Source organism: Hippocampus guttulatus, chromosome 2 (genome assembly GCF_054856545.1).
Source record: "Hippocampus guttulatus isolate MCC_2025c chromosome 2, RoL_Hgut_1.0, whole genome shotgun sequence".
In the NCBI taxonomy this organism is placed as follows: domain Eukaryota; kingdom Metazoa; phylum Chordata; class Actinopteri; order Syngnathiformes; family Syngnathidae; genus Hippocampus; species Hippocampus guttulatus.
The window spans coordinates 8959477-8974903 of NC_141262.1; the positions used below are offsets into that span (position 1 = coordinate 8959477).

General features: G+C 40.7%; 1 pseudogene across 1 annotated transcript in view; it reads left to right on the forward strand.

Moving 5' to 3' along the window:
* The window catches only part of LOC147208413 (uncharacterized), a 127047-nt pseudogene that overhangs the window by 79700 nt on the left and 31920 nt on the right, over positions 1-15427 (forward strand). Inside the window, exons 3-4 of the transcript XR_015103459.1 lie at positions 11133-11197; positions 13339-13365. The product of XR_015103459.1 is annotated as an uncharacterized LOC147208413 (transcript). The remainder of the gene's footprint in view (positions 1-11132; positions 11198-13338; positions 13366-15427) is intronic.

Consider the following 15427-nt stretch of genomic DNA (forward strand, 5'->3'; position numbering starts at 1 on the left):
AAATCTGAAACGCTAGCAAGTGGTGCTGATGGAAGTCAAGCATACCGAAGGACAAGTGCAGGCTGCCTAAATTGTGACAGAACGAGAGCAGAGGTGGCTGAAAGCGCAGCAGGCGTGCATGCGAGCGTGAGTGTGTGTGTGGGGGTACGTGAGCGGCAGGAAGTGTTGAGCCAGACGGGAAGACGTGAGGGGAATATGAGAATCCCTCTCAGACTGACCTCAGCGCTTCACCCACACGTTAGAAGTAGAGGTGTAGGCAGTTCATGTCAGACGGTTAATATGAAAGCACAAACCATAAAGAGAGATCTCAAAATCAAGTGAAAACACGTGTTTACTTGTTGGTGTTTCCATCAAAGGCTCTCTTGGCCGAATGCGAGCTGAGTCTGCAAAGAAAATGAGGGTTCCCATGTGAGGTTCGGAGGTCACTTGTGTTAGAGTACAGCGGCAGATTTATGGTCTCCATCAGCCAGAGGAATGGAGGTCACATGTTGACTGTGTTACACGCCTTAGCAATCACACACTCCTACAGGAAGCTGTAATGTATGCAGAAATCCCATCCAGGTTGTGCACTTGTCAAGGTCCGAGTAATAATTTCAAGAATGAATGAGGTTTGATACAACATGAGTTTGTCAGGGGTGAACAACTAAAAGGCCGATGGAACATTGAGAACTTTGATACAAAGAGTCCTTCTGCGGTCCAGTAAAACACATCATTCCTATCTGCCATGACCAAAAAGGTGCACTATTTAAAATGGTTAATTGTCATGTATCATTTACATTGGGTACCTTGAAAGTTTTGCTTTAAAAGCTTTTAAAAGGACCTACGAATAAAGTGGAATAGGGTGACCAACAACCATAATTTCATGTTGTATTTTTTGGGGGGGGGGGGGGAGAAAAAACAGAAAAATGAACTCAGGAGGTGTGAGAAATGTGTTATTTGATTTATTGGGCAGGAACACAAAGGCTTCATTTTTGAACGTAGTGAAAAGAGTCAGACATAAACTCTTTTAGAGGGATTACTTTGACGGGCTCTCCCATAGATGAAAATATTGAAAATTTGGAACAGAGAGTAAGTGTCCTTAAATAAGATTCACATTTGCTATAGATACATTTTAGTGATGCATCTCATGCCTTTGACATGGCTCGCCCCGGGACTCCGTTTTGCCAAAATCATGTCTGCGGTTGTTTTGATTATAGCACATGAGAACGGAAAACCCATTCAGGATTGCACACAAAGTTCCTCCAAACCATCGTTAATATTTGGGCCCAACTTAGGACAGATCAGTGCCTTTGCATCGGTATGCAGCATTTTATCACTGATCAGCCTCAAAGAGATTCTCATGTGTGTTTTTTTTTTTACATTGTTTGGCAAGAAGGTGCATCAGGGTTACAGTGTAAAGAAGAAATATGAGCACGTGTGGAGTGAAAGGAGCTAAAGGACCACTTGTTACCTTGCTCCCCGTGCAGCTGTACTTCACTGCCACTTACCTGCATGGATCCACTTGACCTCTTTGCAAGTCACCTGGTCATAAATGCCAATTCAGAGATGCAGCCGCTCAAGAGGAGAATACCTCCTTGTCATTCCCTCCCAGCTGTGCTAGCCTTTATTAGTGCACAAAAACGGTTGTATGTGTGGAACTCAGGCAAGTTGTAAAACTGCGGGAACTTTGATATGAACTCATTGTATTCTATGGTGGGAAGTAATCTACTTACCGGTAAGTAGATTTTTCAGGTAGCTGTATTTGAGTATCTCTGATGAGTCTTTACTTTTATCACAGTTGAAAACTGAGATCTGCACTTCGACTGATCAGAATATGCGTATTCTTTTCAAAGCCGGTTCATGATGATACAACGTAAAAGAAAGACAAAGTATGCCAATGCTAGCTAGCTCCAAGACAACAATGTAAAAATGCAACTTTTTTTTCCTTCTGCGTTTAGCACAGTTAAGAAGAAAAAAAACGATTTTGTGCGCTGAGGTTTTATTATTATTATTATTTTACTATTATTGTTATAAATATATCAAAAAAAATTTATTTTTTTTTTTGGTTTGGTTTGTTTATTGAACATAAAACATATATACAGTAATAATTTGACAGAAAATAAGGTAGATAAAATGAATACTAATTGTGATATATTACATTAAAAATGTACAGTTTTTTTATGATACTATCAGAACCTGTACTTTTATCCTTTTACTTAAGTACCAAGTTCAATAAGTACGTCGATTGGTCAACTTTATAAATAAAAAAAAAAAGGACTGTATCAGTACTTCTACTTAAGTACAGAGTGTGAGTACTATTGGCAAGTCTGATTAGGCTTTTTCATGATGGGTTGCATGTGTATGGGCCCTCGAAGCTTGAGCACCTGATTGGACCAAAATATGGCAGGTAGCCACCAATCGTAAGAGGGGGCTATTTACCACCCAAATCTCCCTTCCCACCCTCCTTTAAAGTTTACTCACAGCCAAGTCTGCACCTGCCATAGCCGCCACTCCACATGGCATGACAGACATAATGTTCTTGATTTGGAAACATGGTGTGTGTTACCTCAATAACATCCTCGCGCAGACACCAGCCAGTGATGACATCCAATTTGTAAGCAAGATGAAATTCTATCTTGTTGGGGAACTTCTTTGAAATAAACACATGATCGTATTTGAAAGTGTCCGCAATGATTTGATGAGTCATTCGAGAAATAGCATGGCTGCAGATATCCATCCAGCATTTTTAAGGAGGAGGATGATAAATTTGAGCTCTGAGAAGGTAGTTACTGGGCTTTACGTGAGTTTTTTTGAATTGTATCCAAAGACTTCCTTGTCATTTTATTTAAAAAGGGACAGTGTGGGTTAATGAACATTTAAATGTTCATATTCCAGTTTATAGCCATTGTCTAGAATGGGTTCGATCTCTGGTCCCTTGACATGTTGCAACATTTTAAGTACCGGTATAATTTTGTACTGATTCCTGAGCATCAGCAGTAGTATTTTTGCCAATGATCCCAAGGAAGCGATTTCAATAGTGGGGAAGATGTGCTTTAAATGTGAAACATTTATTCATTATCGAATGATCAGAACATCTTTTTTGTAACAACGTAGCGGTTTTCAAAACACGCAATAGAAAAAAACCCCCCAAATTCTTTAGTCTGAACCGTTTCACAATTATTTTAATGACCTTAACTTGTGGATTTATGAATCATAACCTCTGCCTGGCAGAATGAAGTGGATTGGGACGTTGACATGGTACAACAGTCATATGTTGTGTTGGTGGACATGGGACTTTGGCAGATTACGTGACAGTTGCACACATATCTACATTTGTTTCACGAATAACATTTAAACAACTTCAAAACGGTATCGTTTTGGACAAGAAAGGATGTGCATTGTGTCGTTGTCATTGGCATTTGCGACATTGCGGAGCCTACTGGACTACAGAATTGCTTACAACGCAATATTTTCTCTGTCGCAGTGTTACCTCTGAGTTATTGTCATATTTAGTTTTGATGGTTTTGCCCTTAGAAATATGAATGCTCGTCATCGGTTCACTTCCCACAAAACGTTCTTTTGCTGTGTAATCTAAAACTCTGACGACTATATGTAGGCTCTGTCCAACATGGAGTGGTTTCTCCAAGCTGAAATCTACACACCCAGGCAACAAAAGCAGGACCGAGTGGGCAGTGAAAGTGATGAAACAGCCATATTACACCTGCAGGAGTAGCAAGGGGGATCAATTCTGTTTTAGTTGATACTACCATGATCGATTTCCAAACTTTAACGATGGATATGGTTGATACTTCAGTCGTTTGAGACCGTTTTTGCAGTTTCATACCATAAAGGAAATCAATACTGGTATGAATTGGCAGACTCACACAAGCAGCAGAGCAGCTTTCCGTGCAGCAATGAAAGTTATTACAACAATCATATCTTGACCGGTAGCACCAAAATTGTTTAGTAAAGAATCAAATTAATTTATGGCAGCCCACCAGAAGTAAATGTGTATGTGGGGAAACACTGCAGCGGTAATGTCTTGTTTCTCAGAGCTCATCAATGCCACCATTGATCAATCAGTGAGTTTAGAAAACCTTTATTAGTCTCGCAATGGAGAAATTCCAGATTCACAGCAGCAAAGTTATGAAAGGAAGAAGTAGAACAACAAAATATAGGAGCTGCTGGAAAGGCAGCCACTCACGCGGCGCCATTTTGAAGTCAAAATAACAAAAATAACACAACACATAGGACACAGACAGTCGTGCAATCTTCACCACTTTTCTGCATACACTTTGTTCTCTGAAGCAGTTCTAGATGAAAGAGGAGAGGATCAAAGTGTCCTTTCACCAGTGGATCAGAGACGTGATGCTGAAAATGTGCACACGTCTGCTACAAGCTAAGTTTTGAAAGCAAACACGAAGCTGTAGCGTCCATTGACGAAAAAGAGATTGGCTCACATCTCCTGTCCCATGTAAATCCACTTCAATTCCAAGCCGCGACTCCCAGTTCCACATCCGCATCGGCACTCCGCGCTCCTTTCTTCTCATCGTCGGCTCCTCAAGCCTTCCATCCATCCAGCCGCAGACCGTTCAACAGCACCGATCTCTCCGCTGAACAAAGTGGGGCTGTGAAAAATGCTGCCCATCACAGGCGCAAGACACAAGCGCCCCGGGACTGTCCAGCAACGACAGTCAAATGGCGCCGACATTCCTCCAAGGCAAAAACAGTGCTGGTATACCCATGTTGCCGAGAAGGCGCAACCACCGAGCACAGAGTCTCCTCCTTGATGAATGTCGTTGCCAAAAATGCTGAAAAAAGTCCACATCAGGTCCACACGACGTAACAACAAACACAAAGTGACAAAACAAACCAAAAAACAACAAAAAAAGCAAGGCTCATGAGAGCACTAGCCGACGGCTGCCTACTCGGGCGCCATCTTGACTTCTGTAAAGCCGTTAACCGTGAGTTAAAGCCGATGAAAAATGTGAATAAAATGTAATAAAAGTACCACCTGATCAGATCTGTGTATAGTCTAATAGTTCTGCATAAAACGATGGAATTCAATTGCCAGTATGTTCTATCAAATGCATTTTTTGCATGTTCTGAAAACATAATAGATTTAGAACATCAGAAAGCTGAAAGCAAAGTCGACTCGGGTCGAAACCAATGGATGGATGCACATTGTATCTTTTTTCTTTGTTTTGAGCTGATTCAATCATTCCACTGTTTATATGAAAGTGGCCTTATGTTGATGAACAATGCTTACAGTATCAATTGGAGGATGCCTAGTGGAATACAATGAGGTCATTTACGACTGTGCTATTCCCGTTAGCTTTCTGTAGATAATGGCTCCGCAAGAGCAGTTCCTATTTGGATTCAGTTTGTGACTGAGTTCTATTTATCATGTCAGAAACAGAAAAAGGAAAAGAAAAAAGATAGTCTGAGCTGTTTTCCCATCATGGGGAGCAAACAGAACTGTTTGTTAGCTTTCATCTTAGTTTTCCGTGCAAAGAGGGCTTCAATAACAAACCGCATTATTTTCAAAGTGCGGTTTGATGTGTTAAAGTGATGATTCAACTCGTGTTTTATATTGGTCCAAGTCGCTTGAACAGCTGCATAAGTGAGTCTGAATAATAGTAACTGCGACTCTCTAAACAATTCTGTATGGCTTTCTCTGTTTGTGTTTAATTACTGGAGGAAATAGCTGAATGTTTCACAAAAAACACTAATTAGCTCGTGGTAGCCGAAGTAAAATCCCCCAGAATTGGCGTGCAGTGTGACCGCCAAAGGGGGTCGACTTTAGCTCAATAATCTGATTCCTCAACTGTAGGAGTACTTTTCAATTACAGTCTACACTATACATGCAATGTGCTGCGTCGAGTAGTTGCATGAAATAAAATCATCTGAATAAAAAAAATATATATATATATGAGAGAGAGAGAAATCTCAATGCTGTATATCTGGACAGAAATTATATTATTTTGTGCAATCACTCAACAAAATAAAATGGAGTCAATTCAACTACTGTTATTTTTTTTAGTGTACTCAGAAAAAGAATGTGATCAAAAATGTACTGTTTTTGCACCTTTAGCATTTGGAGCCCAGGAAACATTGTGGACCCGGAGAAGGGACAAATCCACTGGATCTGTTTTTAATGAACCTGAGCTGGTTAGCTGTTTGACAACGGTGCAGCTATTTGTACCTCTTCTCAGCAGCAAAGTCAAATGTCAAGGGTGTAAACGTAATCTGAGCAGCTGACCGCACCACCTCAGTGGAAAGACATTGTCCCCTTAAAGGTAAAGTGATTAGGTTTTTGACCACAGTCCCAGTGGCTGTCATTATCGTGTTTCATTTAAGTCTGACAGAATGAGCGATATAAAGCAGCGCAAGAAGCTGCTTAAAGTCTAACGGCTGACGGGCACTGTACCTGTGGAAAGGGGGAGGAAAAATAAGGCCGTTTTAAATCAGTCGTCGACAATCCGGACTGCACAAGAGGCAGAGCGTACAAGTCCTTCAAAACTGTTTCCTGCTGTATGGCACACACATTGTCTTCTGTTACACCCACATGCACGCACGCATGCACGCAAACACAAAGATACTGCACTTGAAAGTTATGGTGATGAGCAGATTTTTTGATTTACTTTCTTACATGAAAAGAATCTCCCACAGAGCCCCTGGTTTTGTTTTAACATGTTCCAGAACATCAAACTAGGAACACATTTTGGGATTACATAAAGGATTTAAGATACCGGTACACGTTTTTATTCCAGTGAGGAAGAAGCAGTTGATATATTGTAAGTTAGAAGCTGAGAAACCCACATTTACTGAGACAAAGTGTTACCCTGCAGTTCAATGTGCATACTGAACTACTTACATTTAATTACTCACCAATGTTATATAACAATACAGTACTTGATTTTGCAGGACAGATTGATGTATTTTGGTTAAAATCAAATGTTCAAAAACACCACATTTTATTGACCGTAGTATTGTATAGACATAGTATTGTATGTAAACAATGTAAAAAAAACAAACATTCAAAGTTCCAGCGTTTGTGGTCAGAAGCGAAGGAAGCTACTAAATAAATGTATGTTCTAAGCACAGAACTATTCTGTAAGATGACAAGTCCAAGATTTACCCCACCATGGTACCTTAAGGAGGACAAACGGTAGAAAATATATCAATCGGTGAAAGGATGTGTGAATAAACATTAGTTGGTGATTTTAGTGTGTCGAAAAGTTTATCCAAGCACTGTACATCACTCAAAACAGTGGCATTAGTTGCTAATCCACCAGTCTTGTAGATGAGTCCAAGACATCCGGCCATCCACCTGGCAAACTATGCCAGCTGTCTTTGTGCAAGAAGTGTGGTCCACCCTGGACTGCTTGCCAGCCAATCGCAGCAATTCTTAGATGCTATTTTCATGATAGACACTGTAGCTTTAGATTCCAAATGATATATAGATTTGTCTCAATGCTCCTTTTAAAATCTTCCCTCGTCTGCAGTGGCAGCATCAAAGAATGGATGGTACATCCCGTTCCCCTATCGTGTGAAAAAGCAAGCTCGTGCACACACACGTGAGGAGCGTCAACAAACGTACATCTTAATCGAGTCGATATTTATTTGAGCTCGCGTCTGAATCACTGGTGGCTGAATGTGGTTTATTTATCTGGATTTTGCTTATTTCCAGCATTGTCACGCAAGGGAATTCTTTTCATGACATGCACCGATTCTTCTCTCGATATTCACAAGGACTGAGATGACAGATTTGGTTTGAGCTTCTTATTAACAAGATTCTGCTTTTCTGTGTTAAAAATCTGCTCTTTATTCAAAATAGATCTTTAAAAAGCAAAGACTTGGTTGAATTTAAAATAGGTTGAATTTATGTCCAAAATTTTATTTTATTTTTCAATGGGGCAAAAAAAAAGAGCATGCAATTCCATATTTTGAGTTTATTTAAAAAAATAATAATAATAAAGCAGCATTGTATTTTTTTGTATGGAACAAGTTGGACCAAGAATTAAACGACTACCGAAAAATGTCATTTTAAAACTACACCTAAGAGAAATATTTTAAATGCCAATGTTGAGAGTGGACAATGAAAGCAGCAATTTGTTTCTTCGCTGTATTTTATTCCTATTATTTCATGATGTGAAGAACGCAGACATAATCCTTAATTGCTTTTCTAGAAATAAGCAAGACTTTGCTTACTTTATGTGGAGGGGGTGCGTATGATAAGCTCATGCTTCTGCCTATTTTCCCTTTCATACAAAATGTATATGGTGTTTGTTGAGTAAATGGCTTGTGATGGAAATGTCTGCATAAAGTAATCAACTGGAAGAAAACTGAATTTGAAATGAGCACAAGACCTAACATACTTGAGCTCAATCTCACTAGGTGATAATACAGCATAGTTTTAGCAGTCAAGTTGAAGTCCAATTCAGCTTGTGCCCAATCAGTGAATTATTTCATGAAGACAGCAGCACGTCACCTCGGAGGGCTGTGTGGGTGAGTCACCCAGTGCGTGACTCACCAACCTTTTTAACTGTTTACATCCACAGTGTGTTTCTGCCCTTCCTGCTCCCCCACCCAGTTTTTATCGGAAGGGAAGTTGGACAAAGATGAGGAAAGTTTGACAGATCAGGAGACAGCGAGCGAGATGTTGTGTCAGCTGTCCGGATTCATCCAAGTGTCCGCTTCACTGATAGTAGTTGATCTAAAATGTCATTGGAAGTTCATGAATTCAAGGCTTCACTTCTTTCTGCCTGAATTGAACTGGGAACACAAGTAATTGTCAAAATGTAATTTTAGCTCACCCAGAGTTATATTCGCTTTTTCAATATTCATTTTGACTTTTGTTTTTCTAAATCGGCTAGTTTTAATTTTAATAGCAGCTATTTTAGTTATTAGTTTTTAGATGTATTTCCTCAAATACGTAATGGCCAGCCAGGGATTTTGCTTCACTGAACTGCAGAGAATACTCTGTGTTTGTTTGAAAAAATCCATCCATCCATTCTCAGAACCGCTTGATCCTCACTAGGGTCGCGGGGGGTGCTGGAGCCTATCCCAGCCGTCTTCGGGCAGTAGGCGGGGGACACCCTGAATCAGTTGCCAGCCAATCGCAGGGCACACAGAGACGAACAACCATCCACGCCCACACTCACACCTAGGGACAATTTAGAGCGTCCAATCAGCCTGCCATGCATGTTTTTGGAATGTGGGAGGAAACCGGAGCACCCGGAGAAAACCCACGCAGGCCCGGGGAGAACATGCAAACTCCACACAGGGAGGCCGGAGCTGGAATTGAACCCGGTACCACTGCACTGTGAAGCCGACGTGCTAACCACTGGACTACCGGGCCGCCCGATGTTTGAAAAAATTATTAATTAAAAAAAACCCGTCTCCGTGTGCGTGTCCGCGTGTTCAGTTCATTCTTTATTGTTCACAATTTTCGCACAATATGAGCTATAAGAGAGGAAAGTCAGGGCGGTGTTCTGTAACTTCTGCACTTTGTTTGCAGTAAAGGTCACCGTAGCTTATTTAAGACAAGCTGTGAAAAACAGAAGGAGTGTGTGCGCGCGTGTGTGCGTGGGTCTGTGTGCGCATGCGTGTGAGGCTATAATAGGTGGAGAACTGCATGTGTTGTGTTCAAGACTTTCAGGCATTGATGCAGAAATGACTTCCACCCCTGTAGATTGTTTGCAGTTGTCAGTCAACAAATTCAATGCTGCAAACATTAGATTCATGGGCTCGTGCATTTTATTTGTGCAGTCCTGAATCATTCCATGTGTTTGTTTCCTCAGATATCAAGACTGGAATGTAGCCCGTTTTTACAGAGCTGCACTACTTTGGACACGTGTCCACAGCCACACATGTGTGTATCATCACCATCCTCAAATGAGTATTCTCAATAGCTCCAATAAGTGGAAATCTATTCTTAGACCGTGGGCTCGATGTCTTTGATTAATTACTAGATCAACAATTAAATCATAATTTTAAAGTAATGGAAGAATTGAATCTTCTGAACTGCTGCTTCTAAGTTAGTATTGTGATCCAGGCGGTAATCTCAGTCTCTATATTACTCATGGTGACCTTCGCTCATCGTCAAAATGTTACGTTTTTATCTTTTGCTATTAACCACTAGGTTCTTTTTTTGCCATGTCACATTGGAGAATGTTAAAATGATACTTAAAACATGGGATGCAACAATAGCGGGAGGACAAGCGCTTACATTTGAGTACTCCCAGATACTGAAAAGCATAAAACCTTTCTTGAACATGATGCAGGTTTCAGTCAAATACAACACTCTGTAAAGTAAGAACTTATCATTACTGACATTTCGACTCCTAACTGCATGTTTTTTCGAACAGCTATGACACATATTTCCCTTAAATGTTGCTTGTAACGCAAGGCGTTATGCAGTTATGCGGCATCGCCATCGGAACACAAGGTGGCAAAAGTAAAAGGAGCACATACCGTAGATGAGCGATGAAGAAGAATGTAAAGTTGTTTCCGCTTTGTGACAGGAGGGGGTTGTTAGCATGGCCGGGCGACCGAGAAATTAGGCGATTGAATCACTACCACATCTAGCTCTTTGAAATAAATTAAAAATACATGGCTTTCTAAATCGCATCAGTGACAACCCAGCAAAGTTAGTGGATACAAGCTGATGGAAGCCGATAGTGGTGTAGGAATGATTCATGGCCGTGTAGCAGCATGAAGTCCGGGATTCCATCCGTCAACCTTCTCAGTGACCACATCATATCCTCCGCCCCCACATTGCTCCCTTATTTATTTATTTTTGTACAACCTGCGTGAAGCCAAAACTGCGAGGTCTGATGAACCTGACCTCCAGCCAAAGAGAGCACAGAAACGGTCGCAAACATGCCGGAGGGTTCATCCCATTCTAACCACAATGACATTTTTTGTTTTCACTTCGAGCACATAACGTTTGAGCGTACATCAATGTCGCTCATCCATCTACGGCTGACACGCAACCTAGGGTTGGCCTGCGTGTGATCAGTGCACACCGGATGCCAGGCAACACATGACCGCCTGCAGAGAGACAACAAGCGAGGCTCACTTGTTCTCTACTCGAGCATTCTGTGCCGACTTGGGGAATTTATTGCTCCATCTGCGTGTTTTCTCAGGGCCTCCCGGAAAGCGTGGAAGGATGGGAAGAAGAGGGGAACCGGGTAAGTAAAGTCCACCACCTGTTTTTTTTCTTGTCTTGCCTTTTCCTGTTCGTTTTCACTAACTTGCTCCATCACGTTCTCGGTGACTGGAAGTGTCGTGCAAAGCCCGCATCCAGCGGCTCATTAGGCTTTTAGTTGTAGGAGCCCATCTTCTTCCGTTAACCTGGCCCATGTGGTGGTACTAACATCGTCCAGATGTCACGGTATCTCATTGAGCTCTCGTAACTGCTCAAACTCACTGAGTGCCAACATCTCCGCCCCATGGAATGAGAAACCCGGATATGCCGTGCCATCACCAGTTTTGTTGACTGGTTGGGCGTAGCTGTGTCCACGCGGTACTACTTAACCCTCCAATTAAGTCAACAACAAAACAAGGATCATAGTCAACAAACACAAAGTCCTGGATGCCCATTATTGTTTGTTTACTAAACAATGGTGAGCATCCAATATTTTGTTTTTGGGTTTTTTCCACCGCCTTCCACAGCGAGTGGCAAAATGGCCGCCTGCTGTAGTATTTAATGGTCAAATAAATTCACATAAGCTTTTGGTGAGGTTTATTAATGCCTTATAGTAAACTTTTTGGGACCCTCTCATAATCCTACTGACAATTTGACATAACAACCACATGCCCCCCCCCCAATGCCAGAGGATTGGTTTATTTTTTAACATTTGATCCTAAATATTCATGAGGTAGGCAAAGGTGATGGCTTTAGTATGTTTCCAGTCTCCTTATGGAGGTATGCTTTTTTTTTTTTTTTAAATGATACAACATCATTCATATAATTTACAGACTATTGAGCATCCAGTTGGAGAATGATTTCCCTATTGTTGTAATTCTTGAACAAACAAGGCAAACCATTCTAAATGCCAGTTTATCCTAACAGCTTCACCATAAACTCATATGGCAGCATATCTCATGAACTTTACCATATTTCAGGTGCTGCATTGAAAACAAACCACAGTACATGTGCAGTGAGCAGAGATACACACGGTATCTTCTCATGTCTGTTTTGTCTCTCTCTCTCTTCTCTCTGTTGCAGGACCTCCTGTAAGTACATTTGCATCTCAACCAGTAAGGTAGTATTAAAGTTAACCAGTGTGAAGGCACGGAACGTAGAAAAGTCACATTATATCTGTGTAAAATAGTGCAAGAGAACACACCGCCTGACAAACTCTCACAAACATGTTCACATTTGCACCCACAACTGGACTGCTAAAGGAAGTGTGCGTGCATGCGTGCTCTGCGTGCGTGCGTGTGTGTTAGGGCCAGCAAATAAGTTATTGTTCTCTGAGGGCTCATAATTTTTTTTTTTAACACACACACACACACACACACACACACACCTGTCATTTTCGAACAGGACACAAGTGCTGTCTTCCGGGTGAACATTCAGGAGTCAAAATTCCCAGTACCCCCAACACAACATATTGTGGTATAGCAGTGTTGGATGGGGCAAGTCAGAACTTCATTACTTGTGTTTATGTTTTATGTTATGTTTTCACTGCGCACATAACAAATTCACATCTTGAATCTTGATTAGCATGTCAATATTTCAAATTAGTAGAGTAGCGTTTGCATGTTATCCGGGCATAGGCATATTAAGGTTAACCCATGTCCAAGCTAAAAATTAACAAAAAAAAACACCATAATTGGCTTGAAGCGTCTTGATTGCTAATTTGAATAAACCTACCCAAAAGCACCAGGTAAGAGGTCATGGTTGTGAAGTTGTTGACTTCTTTCTAAAATATTTCATACAGTGGAACCTCTGAGGTCAAACACAATCTATTTAGGAATGATAGTTAGCCTCTGATTTGTTCAGAAACTTGTTTATTTTTTTTGGGGGGGGGGGGTTCCTTTTGGAATTGATGGAACTGGAACTGCAGCTACTTTAAGATCTGTACCTGCACATAACATTTATGACATTCTCAACTGCCATGCACATGTAAACGTGCAACCTTGTGTAAACATGGAACCTCAAAGGCATCAGACTTGAGATGGTCCCCTATATCCATTTGAGACTTCCTGAATGTACCTTCACACAGTTCAAATAAATCTAAACTCTGATTGCCATTCAATGATAACACGATATTCTGAAAATTGTCTGCAGTCCCGTTCTAACCTGTTTCAATGCTTCATCCTTTAATCCTTTAACTTCACCAGGGCAAAGCGGGACGGGATGGATACCCGGTAAATTGGATTTGTTCTATAACCTTTCACTCTTCTTTTTGACCCAATCATGAGTTCTTTTAAACCTCTGCTGGAATTTTTTCCCTATTTTTCTTCTGTTTGTTGCTCTTTTTATTGCCCTTTCTTAATTCCCTATTTTTCTTCTGTTTGTTGCTCTTTTTATTGCCCTTTCTTGCAACTGTTGCTGCTTTTTTCCCTAACCTCATATGACTTTCAGTACTTATCATTTATCCTGCGCCGTAACATTTGTAGACAAACATCCGCACACAAATTATGGTACAAGCTGTCCTTTGACATGTTCTTTGTGTGGAGGGCGGGGGGGCAGAATAGGTGCTACTTAATGGATACAGACGGTATGCTATGATAAAAAAGGAAGTTAACCTTTTTATACGGGCAGACTTAGCATGAAGTGGTCGTCTTCCAGGGGCCCACAAAGGTCTCATAAAAACCTTTAAGAGATTTCCACGAATTCAAGCAACTATTATTGTTTGCGTCTGAATCCAATCAAATTACTGAATTTATCATCACTGTTTTGACCTCTCCCCCTTCTCATGCATTGGACTATTCCATCTTATTTTGGACCCCCAAAATGACTAAATATGCCCCTTAATTTTTACACTATCATTATTTACATTTTACATTATTTTAAAAAATCCTATATGATTAATACAGGCCAAAAATACACAAAAGCACCATCATCCTATGGACTTGCACTAAGGGCATTTTTTAATGAAGTGATATTCATTTATTCATACACTTAAGAAGCAGCCTATCAGCAGCAGCTGAGAGCTCAGTTTCTTCCTCATGTGGTGCTGAGAGGCAATTTTACATTTTAGATTGCACCAGTGAGCTGAGATGATTACCGAACAAAATTAAATGCTCCTGCAGCTTGTATGTCTTAATGATTTACTCAGTGGTTCCATAAGGAGATCAGTAGTGATTCATATATATGGTCATTCATTTGCACACTGATATTGTTTCATGTAATTGAGTGGCCTCTTGTGACTGGAGAGGACCCTGACATTGTCTCCTTTGACAAAATGAAGCACGATGGAAAGCCGTTTTAGTAATAATCATAATCATGATAATAGCCTGATGTTTTTCGATATACTTTATCCATCTTGAGGTCTATGTACTACTAACTACTTTATTAGTGATGTGAAACTGTCCATTAGTTGACATCTGCATGCTACTATTACTACTAGTGAAGCACCCAATAGGAACTAGTAGAATGCTATAGTCCCACTTCTGCCTTCCATACAGCCGTGTGAGCATTTATCTACTGTGTATTAGTTTTCATTAATAATTTAGCATGCTAATAAGATGTCGAGAAAATGCTCAAATGCTTTTGAAGCTCTTTAATTTGATATCCTACGAGTGCACCAAATTGTCTTAACAGTGAGGACAAAGAGCATACTACACTGTAAAATCCAATCATTTATCTTTACTTAAACCAAAAACATGCAAACCAGTTACAATAGAAAAAAGGAAAGAAAAGTAATTCATTTTATTTGTACTAGCACTTACTTTGGAGAGTCATCTTACAAATGAGTTTATTCCACAATTAAATCAAGTAGAATGTACTTGATAACTTACTTTAGAAATACTCAGTTAAGACTACTCAGGATTACTATTTTAATCTACTGCATTTTTGCATGTCAAATATGTGCTGTTTTATTCATAAAACTTAGTTGTCTAAGTTTCAGTAACTTATATTACTTCACTTGACTAATGTATATGTTTACTTGAATAGCAATCTGAAATTTTTCCAGGAGGGGCTCAGAGTGGAGCTGCTTCTCCTCCACGTAGAGAGGAGCTAGATGAGGTGGCTCGGGCATCAAATTAGGATGCCTCCTGGACGCCTCCCTGGTGAGGTGTTCCGGGCATGTCCCACCGACAGGAGGCCCTCGGGGATGACACGCTCGATAGACTATGTCTCCCAGCTGACCTGGGAACACCTCGGGATCTCTCGGGAAGAACTGAAAAAATTGGCTGGGGAGAGGGAAGTCTGGGCTTTCCTGCTAAAGCTGTTGCTCCCGAGATCCGACCTTGGATAAGCGGT